General features: G+C 44.7%; 1 protein-coding gene across 5 annotated transcripts in view; it reads right to left on the reverse strand.

Moving 5' to 3' along the window:
- Positions 1–12024, reverse strand: part of CACNA2D3 (calcium voltage-gated channel auxiliary subunit alpha2delta 3) — a 724110-nt gene that overhangs the window by 385951 nt on the left and 326135 nt on the right. The window lies entirely within an intron of this gene.

A 12024-nucleotide genomic window follows, 5' to 3' on the forward strand; every position in this document is an offset into this window, starting at 1 on the left:
GCACTTTCCACAGTTGTGCAGTACCAAGGAAGCCCACATCATCACAAAGATTACACTTTTAGTCCCTTAGCAGTATAATTTTACAGAAGGGACTTCCTTTCCAGAAGAGTATGAATATGATTAAGAATGTTCACTCTGGCATCAAGGTTGCACGAAGAGTCTCATTCTCATTATCATTATATGCACAAGGCATAGAAATTTATTCTTTAGAATCCCAGCCAAATTGTTAGGGGTACTATTTGAGTTTGTGGCTTCTAATTTACCTTGACTACATTAGCATATGTATGCTATCACAATCATATGTATGGTATCACAAGAGAAATTGGATTTGTACGGAGATGCGCGGATCTCTTTCCTTCTGACAGGGCAGGAGGCCACACCTCCTCGCTGCTTCTCAAGCAGGGCTTAGCTCACAGCTAGTGAGTCCACCTGGTGATTAGCCAATTAGCAATTAGTTCTTCTGCCAAATCTCTCAGTCAGGGCAGTGAGCAGTTAGTAGGCCTGGCTGACATTCAGCCCAGGCCTTAACTAGTCTTTCAACCCCAAACCCTCAGACAGTGAAGTTCACCGTTATATCTCAGGCTGAGTCTGTGTGATACAGCCCAGCAGTTTAGGGTGGGGAATTAACTCCCAACCGGAAGCGACAGCAAATGCGTCAGGTGCCCTAGCTCCAGCAGGTGCCAGACCAATTCAGGCCTCCTGGCCTATTAGTGGGGACATGGCCACCCTTCACAGGTGGAGTGCCCATGGTAGGGGGATGCAGGATGTCCCTCTCCACTGCATCCCAGCCCAGGGCCCTATTAGTGGCAGGGTTGTTCGCCACTAGGTTAGTGGGGATCCGCCCACAACATGCTGGCCAGTTCACAACAGTTCCACAGCCGAACCCTATTCGGCGTCCCTGGGCTCCTTCCTACCCTCTTGGGGTACCTTGGTTCTGGGGTCATTCTCGGTCTCCCCTGTGTAAACAGCCAACGGAAGCCCCGGCAGTTCATTGGCGTTGCTGGTCTCCAGAAATTCAGGTAACTCTTCTGGTCGGGCAGCCGTCACCTTCAGCTCCAGGCTCCTGCAGCAAGGAAGAGATATCCTGCTCCTCTGGTAGCTCTCCCTCTACTGAGCTAGGAGGCTGGCCTTTTATAGTCCCGCTTCCTGTCCCGCCCCTCTGCTTCCGGGGGGGCAGCCGCGGGTGGTCTGGTTCTGCCCACCGGGGGGTGATTTTGGGTCTCTCCCCTTCTGACAGGCGCGGGGCCACACCTCCTTGCTACACCCCTCCACCCCTTCAAATCCAGCCCCCAACCTTTGGGGCTGGCATGCTCTGCCTCCCCCAACCGGGAAAGCCCATCCGCATTTGCATTCTCCTTACCCGCCCTATGGTGAACGGTAAATGGGAACGGCTGCAGAGCAAGGTACCACCTCATCAGTCTCGCATTGGTGTCTCATGTTCTGGAGCCACTTAAGGGGGGCATGATCTATGACTACCACAAAACTATTCTCCAGGAAGTAGGACCGCAGGGCCTCGACAGCCTACTGACCGCCAGTAGCCTATTGGTCTCCCTCTCAAAGGTGGAGTAGTTCTGTTCCCAGGGGAAAAGTTTCTGACTGATGTAGAGTATGGGGTGTTCCTCACCATCAAAGGTCTGGGAGAGGACAGCCCCAAGTCCCACGGCCGAAGCATCGGTCTGGACCACAAACTTTCGGTCGAAGTCCAGGCTATATAAAACTGGTTCACAGCAAAGGTGGTCTTTTAACATCTGAAAGACTTGGGCGCACTCTGGGGACCCGTTGACGCGTTGTGGCTGGCTCTTTGTTAAGAGTTCAGTCAAGGGGGCAGCAATGGAGGCAAACTTGGGGATAAAGCGGTGATAATACCCTACCAGTCCCAAGAACTGCCTTACTTACTTCTTTGTAGTTGCGGCAGGCTGGTTCTGGATTGCCTGGACCTTCCCAACTACAGGCCGTACCTTCCCCCGCCCCAGGACATACCCTAAGTAGGTGGTCTCCTGGAAGCCGATTTGACATTTCTTGGGGTTAGTCGTCAAACCTGCAGCCCGAAGAGACCGCAAGACGGCTGCCACTCGGTTTAGGTGTCCCTCCCAGTGTCGACTGTAAATCACCACATCGTCCAAATAGGCAGCGGCATATTCGAGGTGTGGTTGAAGAAGGCAGTCCATTAACCATTGGAATGCCGCAGGGGCCCCATGAAGTCCGAAAGGCATGTAGGTAAATTGGTAGAGGGAAGTGAAGATCATTCCGTGATCAGTTAGTATTTCCCTTGGTAAGCCTACCTAAGCAAAGATTTTCTGAAGTTCCGGCATGATACACTAGGCGGTGATGGACTTCATGGGGATGGCCTCGGGGAAGCAAATGGCATAGTCCATGACAACTAGGATGTACTGAAAGCCTGTGGTGCTCCTCGTAAGGGGTCCAATTAGATCCATAGTGACACATTCCACCTGGTTATAGGCCCGCCTTAAGGTGAGGTCCTCTTTTTGGTCTCGACAGAAGTCCCCCTCTATGCCCCAGAGAGGTCCCTCATCCTCGGGTGCTACTCGGGGTTCATCTGGAGGGTTCTTCGGCCTCCCTTGGGTGGGTCTAAAGGAACCCCAGGGGGTTGCTCTTCCTCGTCACCCTCAAGAGGGTCTTCTTCCAAACTCAGCCTCTCCGGCCCAGTCTGGAGGGATGCTGTCTGCAGTACCCAGCTGAACTCCAGCCAATCTCTCCCAAAGATGATGGGATAGGGGAGGTTCAGGGCAACTCCCACTGTCAGTTGTCGGGTTACTCCCTGAATTGTGAAGGTCAGTTGAGCACAGGGCTACACCTTCACATCCCCGTGAACACAGCGGAGTTGGATGGGCTTGTGGGTCACGCGATCTGCTGGGACAAAGTTTTCCCGCACCATCGTCAGGCTATGCCCCGAATTCACAAGGGCCTCCCCTGCCTTCCCCCAAGGATAGCTGGGACGGTCACTTTGGGACTGGAATATTGGCAGGTCCAGACATCCGCGGCATAGACCTGGCCAAAGGGACAGTCCAGGGCGGGGCATTGCCTCTGGAGGTATCCTAACTGGCCACACCTGAAGCAGGGGCAGATAGTGATGGGACTCGGCCAACCCTCTGAATGCAGAGGATGATCCAGGCTCTCTCTCGGAGGAGTCCTTTGCTCGCTGTCATGGCTCATCAGAGGGCGGGGGTCTTCGGGATCAAACCCAGGGGTCCTCCACCGTGTTGGCTGTTTTCATGGCCTAGATGTGGGCGGGTTATCTCCGGAAACCCGGAGTACTTTCCCCCATCTGGTAGGGGGATCCGCCCTAGTCCCAGCAGTCTGTGGGTCACTGGGATCTCGGCTGCTAAGTAGTCCTCCATGAGCCCAACTGCTGCCTTCAGAATTGTAGGCCAATGCCGCAGGACCCACGCCCTCCTTCACCACAAGAGGATGTGGACAAATTGTTCCATAATCACTTGTTCGGCCAGTTCAATGGTCGTGTGTCACTCCAGTTGGAGCCAGCTCCAGCAGGCATCCTTAAACTCCTGGGTGACGACGCAGGGTCGTGTCCCAAGCGGATAAGTCTCCTCCCGAAACCTACGCCAGAAGGTTTCGGCTGTTGTGTCCAGAGCGTCCAAGATAGCAGTCTTAACTGATTGGTAGTCTCAGGCCTCCTCGTTAGGAAGGCCTTGGTAGGCGGCCTGAGAGGCCCCCATCAAATATGGGGCTAGGAGCATGGCCCATTGTTCTGGGGCCCACGCAGCAGCTGAGGCAGCCTACTCAAATGTAACCAAAAATGCCTCTGGGTCATCTTCAGGACCCATCTTGTGAGCCGGATGGGTAGGGTGGGGGTCACGGGGGCTCCTGCCCCACCTTCCCCCCTCTCCCCTCCTACCCCAGCTCAGGATTGATTTTCGATCCTCAGCACTGATCATATTACAGCAGTAACCAAGTCATCTTTATACCATTGAGCTAGGAAGCTGTAACCATTTCTTTTGGATGTGGGACTTGTTAATGTTACCCAGGCCTTCATAACCTCAAGATTAGACTGTTGCAATTAGATTAGACATGGGGAACATCTTAAAACCATGTAGAGACTGAAAATGGTGCAGTGTACAGCCGCTTCCTTATTCAAGGCAGCTGCTCGTTGGAGTACATGACACCAGGGCTCATGGCTGCCTATTGGACTGCAGGTGGAGTTTCAGGTGTCGATTAGAACACATAGAGCCCTAAATGGCAGCTTAGAACCTGCCTCTCCCTTTGCGCCCTATTTCCACTATTACAGTCAGCAGAGGTACATGAGCTAAATTCTCCTCAAAATCAGAGAGAGGGAGGGCCTGAGGACTCTGGAACTTGCTCTCCCTCTTGGTCCAAAATAGCCCAAAATTGAGGACCTGTAATACTACCCTGCCTGAATGAATAGTTAGATAAAAAGGGGTTGTTAAAGAAACCAGACAGAAAAGGTAAAACAATAGCCTAGATAAGGAGCATCCCCTCAAACACAATAGCCAGGTTTATAGCCCTGAAAATGGACTCGAGACCCAACACTAGTGACAGGACTGCTTGCCAAAGCAGAGAATCTGGAGATCAAAAGACACCAATCTGTTAAAAGCTCTACCCTACTGAGACCTTGAGGCAATGAGGGTGGGGAGAGCTGTCAATGGCTGCACGCTAACAGAGACACAGATGCAACGTGGTGCCCAGGAAAAACATAGGGGCACCAGGGCCAATTCAGGTCTACTAAGGTCAATGCCAAGCGTGGGTAAGATAACATGCATGTAGGTTTCTGGCATTTTAAATCCCTTTCTTTAAGCACTGTGTACTTTTTTCTAAATAAATCACTTTGTTTTGAAGAACTTGCCTCTGTGCTACTGCATACTGTTACTACTTACACTCCCAAAGGGAAACTCTGACAGGTACCAAACTCCCTGGTCTTGCTAGGCATCACAGTTGGGTATCAGGGACATACAATCCAGAGACCCAGACAAAAAAAGTGCAGACACAGGCTTGCTACTTGAAAGGGGTTCACCTGGGGGACTGGAAAAGGGTCTCAGAAGGGGAAGCCTATCATGGGACTGTGTATTACTGATTGAGAATCAGCTTTTATAAATATATTTATAGTGCATGTAAATAAAGACAAGATTGCATGTGACTGGGGCATAAGCCAAATCACATCTACAAAAATCCCATGTAAGAAAGAAGTGTAGTTACAAAAGGTGCTAGAAGCCACAAATTCCCATCGTTAGAGCCATACAAACCCTTTAAACCCGTATCAAGAAAAAATTAGTTACCTACAGTTTGGTATTCATCAAAACCACTCAATAACACTAATGATCCTATATCAACTGACTTACTGTTGTCTGCTTTACCTGCCTTGCCTGATGAACTGCACAGCTTCATGCTTAACTGAGCAAGGACATAGAAAATCCATTTCCCTCATTCAACGTAAAGTTGTCGCTTAACTTTCACATACCCTACCACAACATTAATTGTCTAAAGTAAAAAGAGTAACTTCTGTGGTGAAAGCTTTGAATATTCTTGAGTTTCAATTATGTTTTAAATGTATTCTCTTCCGTCACATATTCCCACATCCATATACTCTAGCCACTCGTGTTCCTTGTCTCTACCACACCTAAAATGGGCATTTGATATAATTAGGGCCTTACCAAATTCATGGTCAATTTCGGTCAACTTCACGGTCATGCAGTTTTAAAAATAATAAATTTCATGATTTCAGCTATTTAAATCTGAAATTTCAGGGTGTTGTAATTGTAGGGGTCCAAAAAGGTTATTGTAGTGGGGGGTTGTGATATTGCTACCCTTATTTCTGTGCTGCTGCTGGCAGCGGCACTGCCTTCAGAGCTGGGCAGCTGGAGAACAGCTGTAAAGGCAGAGCTGCTGCCAGCAGCAGTGCAGAAGTAAGGATGGCCTGGTATGGTATTGCCACCCCTATTTCTGCACTGCTGCCACTCTCCTGCCACCCAGCTCTGAAGGCAGCACAGAAGTAAGGATGGCAATATTGCAACCCCCCTAAAATAACCTTGTGACCCCCCCTGCAACTCCCTTTTTGGTCAGGACTCCCAATTTGAGAAATGCTGGTCTCCCACTGTGAAATCTGCATAGTATTAGGTAAAAGCACACAAAAGACCAGATTTCACAGAGGGAGGCCAGATTTCATGGTCCGAGACACATTTTGCATGGCCGTGAATTCGGTAGGGCCCTAGATAGAATAGAGAAAGTTTCCCCTGCACCATCCTTTCCCAATTTCACCTTTAAAATCTCAATCTGATCTTATCTCCCTGGCAATTTAAAATGAAAAAAAATTTCAAACCCAAATTAAATTTTTGACATTGCTGGAGTAAAGTAAAATGGGTGAGCAGCTGATCAACAACTGACTCTAACCAGAAACATTTACTCCTAGAGAGAGGCATGTAACTTGGTATATCCCCCTGCAACAGCTGCTCCTTTTTGTGGAAATTGAGGCTAGAAACATGTGTCTGTTGTAATCTGTATACATTGTTATACTGTATGATCACATAATATTAATGTTTGAAAATATGGCTTTTCCATTCATTCAGTTTCCAAATTCCTCCCTCAAGAGATCTTAAACAAAATCCATAGAGAGAGACAATGAAATTCACCTCTGCTGTACTGAGCCAAGATGAGGCCTTCCACTCTATACCCAGATTAGGGCTGCACAAAGATCCCTGGACAGCCTGATATGGAGCAAAACAACAGGCTCAAACCAGGGGAGGTATTTATATTTGTATTTATATATTTGTATTTATATGAGTCCTTTATCCCACCACTCTGTACAAGTAGCACAGAATCTATAGCAACTGTACCAGCCCAAAGGCAGGAAAAACGTATTACAACCCTACATGCTGGCTCAGGTTTGGTTGAGGAGGTGAAATCCAACCATCTACACTTCAATGGCACAAAACCTGATTTACTCAATCAGGCTGAAGCGAATTACACCCTTCATCTATTCTGAATGAATAGAAGGGCTTCAAATGATGCAATTCTGAACAACCACAACAAATTCTGTTGATATGGTTATAATGGAAATTCTGCACATTAAAAACTGGGGGTCTTATTGCTGCGCCTTGAACTCACCAATAATGATCTCCTCTAATCAACTTGGCTAAAAATCATTTGGCTGAGGCATTTAAATTGATTTAACAAATCTCATCCCAGTTAATATTTTGCTCATTTCATGTACGGCTTATGCTTCTGAAAAGCATTTTTCAAATTTTAGCATTGGACAGAATTAGCACTCTGGCTTTTATGATAATATTGTTAATTTAATGCATGACTTAGAGTTATACTTCAAAGCAAATTGAAAAAAATATGTCTGTTCTCTTGTTGTTGCAGACATCTCTGTTCATGCACTGATGATCTAACCTTAAATTTTAACTTAGACTGCACAAAATCACTCTCATATTTCAACAATACTTTTGTAATTCAATCATCTAGTCCATCAATTTTGGATAGGTTTTGCAATAACCTACCCGTGAAAGCAAAAATGATTTTTAACATTATCTTTTTATGTTTATTTTCTGGAAGGATCCACATTGGATTTTTTTATGTTCTATGTACACAGATATATTTAATAAATAATTTAGTAAAGGAGGAAACAGGCCATAGATATCACATATATACCCTGTCTATTAAAATATTTTTCACTATCCTATTTTATGCATACTTCAATTAACTGAATTTTTAATGATGTTCACATATAGTGACTGTAACTCGTTTTTAGTCAGGCTTTAGTCTTTCATCTGCTCCGAGCCCTTGCCTTCCTGCCATATCTTACTTTCTTTCACTGATATGGTTGCTGATTCTCTACATGGTTTACTCTCGTCCACTTGATTTTTTTGGCCCTCTCCCATTGCAAGATCCATCCTGCCAACCCTGTTTCCTGGCTCACCCCCAATATCTGCTTCCTCCCTTCCTGCTCTTATGCTGCAATGTTATTGGTAGAAATCCTATGGCCAGGCTGACTTCCTCTACTACGAATTCATGCTCTCCCCCTCCAGTTCTTCCACCTTCCTAACTAAGCAATTCTACTTCCTCAATTTAATTGAATCCCATATGCTTAATCCCAGACACATTTTTGTCATCTTTTGACTCAGTCCTCAAACCTTCCCCTCCTCCTGTCTCCACTTCTCTCTCAACACAGGTTCTTGCTGATTGCTTCCAAGAAAAGTTGATAAAATACAACATGACCTTCCCCCTCCCACTGCCTCTCCTTCCCTTCTTCCTTTCCCTCCTGCAACTCTCTCCTTCTCCAGTCACAGACACAGATGTTTCTCATCTGCTCCCCTCTCTAACCTCTCCATTTGCTCCCATTACTCCATCCCATCTCTTGATCATCCTTGTGCCTATTCTCATCCTCTCACTTTTCTCCTTAACCTCTCACTCTCCTCTAGCTCATTCCATTCATATTACAAGTGCACATTAGTCCCTCCCATCTTAAAAAAAAATCCCCAAACACGCTTGAGCCCACTTGCCGCTCCAGAAACTGCCCAGCCTCCCTTCTGCCTTACATCTCTAAATTCCCCTTTCTCTTGTCCTGCTACACCTTACATCCGAGTAATCTTGTTCACAAATTCAACTACCAACTCTATGCTGGTGACTCACTGATCTACCACTCTGCTGCAGACCTATCTCCTTCTGCCCAAACTAAAATCTCAGCCTCTCACTCTGATATGTCCTAGTGGCAGTCCAGCTATCAGGTCAAGTACAACATGGCTAAACAGTACTCTTAATCCTTCCCCCAAAAGCTCTGCCCACTACATCCTTTTAGGATCACTACAGACACTTGTTGCTCAGGCCCATTATCTGGATCATCTTCAATTGGATCTCTCTCTAGGTGCCCATACCCAACAATCTATAAATCTTGCAGATTCCTTCTGAACAACATCTTTAAGATCTTGCCACTCCTAGCCATCCATACAGTTAAAAATCTTCTCCAGGCTCGCATCATCTCCCGTCTCAATTACTGCAACATCCTTTTCTCTGGGCTTGACACTGTAATCTTACCCCGCTCATATCCATTCAAACTACTGCTACAAAGATCATTTCCCTAGCCCATCACATTGACAATGTCATCCCTCTCTTTGCATCCTTCACTGGTTCCCCCTTTCTCAGTTGCACCAAATATAAGCTACTTCTCTTCACTTTCAAGGATCTTCACAGTCTATCCCCCCAACATCTCTCTCTTTCACCACTGAGATATTGACTCTCATGTCCATTTACCCCCGGATGCCAGCCTCCATTTTCAAACAAGCACCTCTGTGTATTCTCCCATGCTGTCCCTCATGCTTGAGAGGAGCTCTCAATAGGAATCTGCAAAACTACCTTATTATCCTTCTTCACAACCCTCCTTAAAATTCTCCTTTTCTGTGATGCCTACAAAAAACTTGAAAACACAGTTAAGCTACTGGTGTGTGGAGATACCACTGCCAATCATGCTACTATTCTCTCATTGTTTCCTTGAACTCCCCCATGTGTCTGTCTGTACCACCTGCTGTTTCCTGTTCTATACAGCTTGTAAGCTCTTGCACAGTGCCTAATACCAGGGGTCATGGACCATGGCTAGGGCTCTTGAGCATTAACACAAATCATCATCATCATCAGCGGATTCAGTTGTGTCTACAAATAAATGTGGATCCAAAATCTGCAAGCACAAACAGAAGCAGTTTGATATCTAACGCTCTGTTTGTGCCCATTTTGAAGTGTCTAAGAAGCTATCGTATAGAATGTAGTATAAAAATATTATGCTTAAATCATATAAAATGCCTACAAATTAAAATAAAAACTGTTTAAAAAGTGATTTACACTCTCTTAAATGAATAATTTAGTAACTCTATAGTTACAAGAATAATAAAATCTCTAAATATCTTTGGGGTTCCTATAATAAACCAAGCATGCAGTAATTCTAGAATTATAAAAGAATAAGTATGTAGTTGCTATTATAAGTTAAGCAACTCGCAGCTATATGGTTATTGTACTAAAGTAAGGTTTCTACCACAGCTTTATTGCAAAGTCACTAGCTTTTATACATTTTCCTAGATAAATAGGTCTATTGGGTTACTCCATTAAGAAAATTCTTTTCATGAAAAGCATTTAATTTTCTTCCTGAATTGTTTATAATAATTGACACAACTACTGATAAGCATCATGATTACCGACTAAATATGGCTCTTTAAATATCTTAATTCTTTAGTTGATACATTTTTGCCACTTAGAACCTTAATTAGATTATTTAAGTTGATCACAGTTTTGTTGAAGAATAAACCTTTCTTGGTACAGAATGTAATTATGCCTTCCTCATCTGTGAGTTTCTGTTAATTATGTAATGAGTAATTAAAGATTACTAAGAAAGATATTCTGAACTAACTTGCCTGTTATCTGTTAAAATAGAGTAAGTACTTGGATATTTAGGGCCTATTTAGTCATTTTACATAAAAAAGATCTTCATTTTACTGGGGAGATTTTGTACTACATACAGTGCACTTGCTTGTACCTCAATAACCTCTTCAACATATATAGAATTAAACAGTTTGGAGAAAATCCTAGGTTTGATATATTATGATACAAACATAAAGCATTTATAAAGCTATCAGCAAAGGAACATGTGTAAGCTACCAGCCAAGAGCAGCCACAATATAGAAGTTGAAAAGGCAGCCAACTTTAGGTCCTGTTCCTGACACCCTTACTCATGTGAGTAGTCCCTTTATTTTTAAGGGTTGCAGAATTAGGCTCTTACCTTGTAATTAAAAAAATTACTGTGCCGTGGAAAATTAACTGCCAAATCACACAGAAATAATGACAGCTGTTAATGATTTAATGTATCATCTTTAGTAGCACCGATAATGCATATCAGCTCAGCTTTGCTGCACCCATTCTATTCCTTGCAAAACAATGTCATATCACAAGATCATATCGGAAACTGACCTAGAATTTGAATAGAGCATACAGCAAATGTATGTCCTCTTGTATGTATACTATGGTAACTCGGGATAAGTATCACATACCAATTTTCATAAATAATTCTACAGACCATTAAAGCAGTGATTCTCAAATTATTGTACTGGTGACCCTTTTCATATAGCATGCCTCCGTGTGCGCCACCCCCCCCTTAAATTAAAAACACTTCTTTACATATTTAACACCATTATGAGTGCTGGAGGCAAAGTGGGGTTTGGGGTGGAGGCTGACAGCTCGCGACCCCCCATGAAATAACCTAGTGACCCCGAGGGGTCCCGACCCACAGTTTGAGACCCCTGCATTAAAGAATGTCGGTGGTGAGTGACATGTGAATTGCCATATTTGCCATTATTTTGTTGTTGCTTTAAAAGTACAGAAAAAGAATGGCTATTAGGAATAAAAGTGAAACGAGACCCACAAAGATGATATGCAGATCAAGATGACACAGTGCAGTGAGTTCTGCATGTTGCTTTACGTGCTTCATGACTTTTCTGCCTATGCATCCAGCACTTCTGGAACTCAATTAGCTTAGGGGCTAAACACCATCCCTCATATCTCAGACTGAAAACTTTGAGGGTATCTTTGCAAACTTGATGCGAGTATGTTGCAGTTTTAATTAAGGGGCTCAGACACTACCAGCCTATTTCAACTTATTTTTATGTGCAAAGCACTTCTTAGCTTGCACTCTACCATGGAAAACAGAGAAAAACGCATCAACAGGTTGGGGCAGGGGAGGGAGCTGAACATACAGATTGCATTAAAAGGTTGCATAAAGTCACAAACCAGAGCTGTGCTGGCTGCAACTCAGGCAATCACATTAGGTTATTATGGCAGTGATTACTGCAACTCCCAGAATGACATACAGAAAACCCTGCCATCTGACACGGAAAGTAGTCATGTGTTGGGATCAAAGAGGGAATAGGTCCAGAGAATTTTCAATCTGTTACGTGAAAGCAAGGAATAAAGTTGCTTTGGAAGAAATCCAAAGAGTCTGTCCAATTATTGAGGTTCAGTGAAGTAGCACGCCATTACACAGTCCTCGACACGTGT

This window comes from Lepidochelys kempii, chromosome 7 (genome assembly GCF_965140285.1).
Source record: "Lepidochelys kempii isolate rLepKem1 chromosome 7, rLepKem1.hap1, whole genome shotgun sequence".
Classification (NCBI taxonomy): Eukaryota; Metazoa; Chordata; order Testudines; family Cheloniidae; genus Lepidochelys; species Lepidochelys kempii.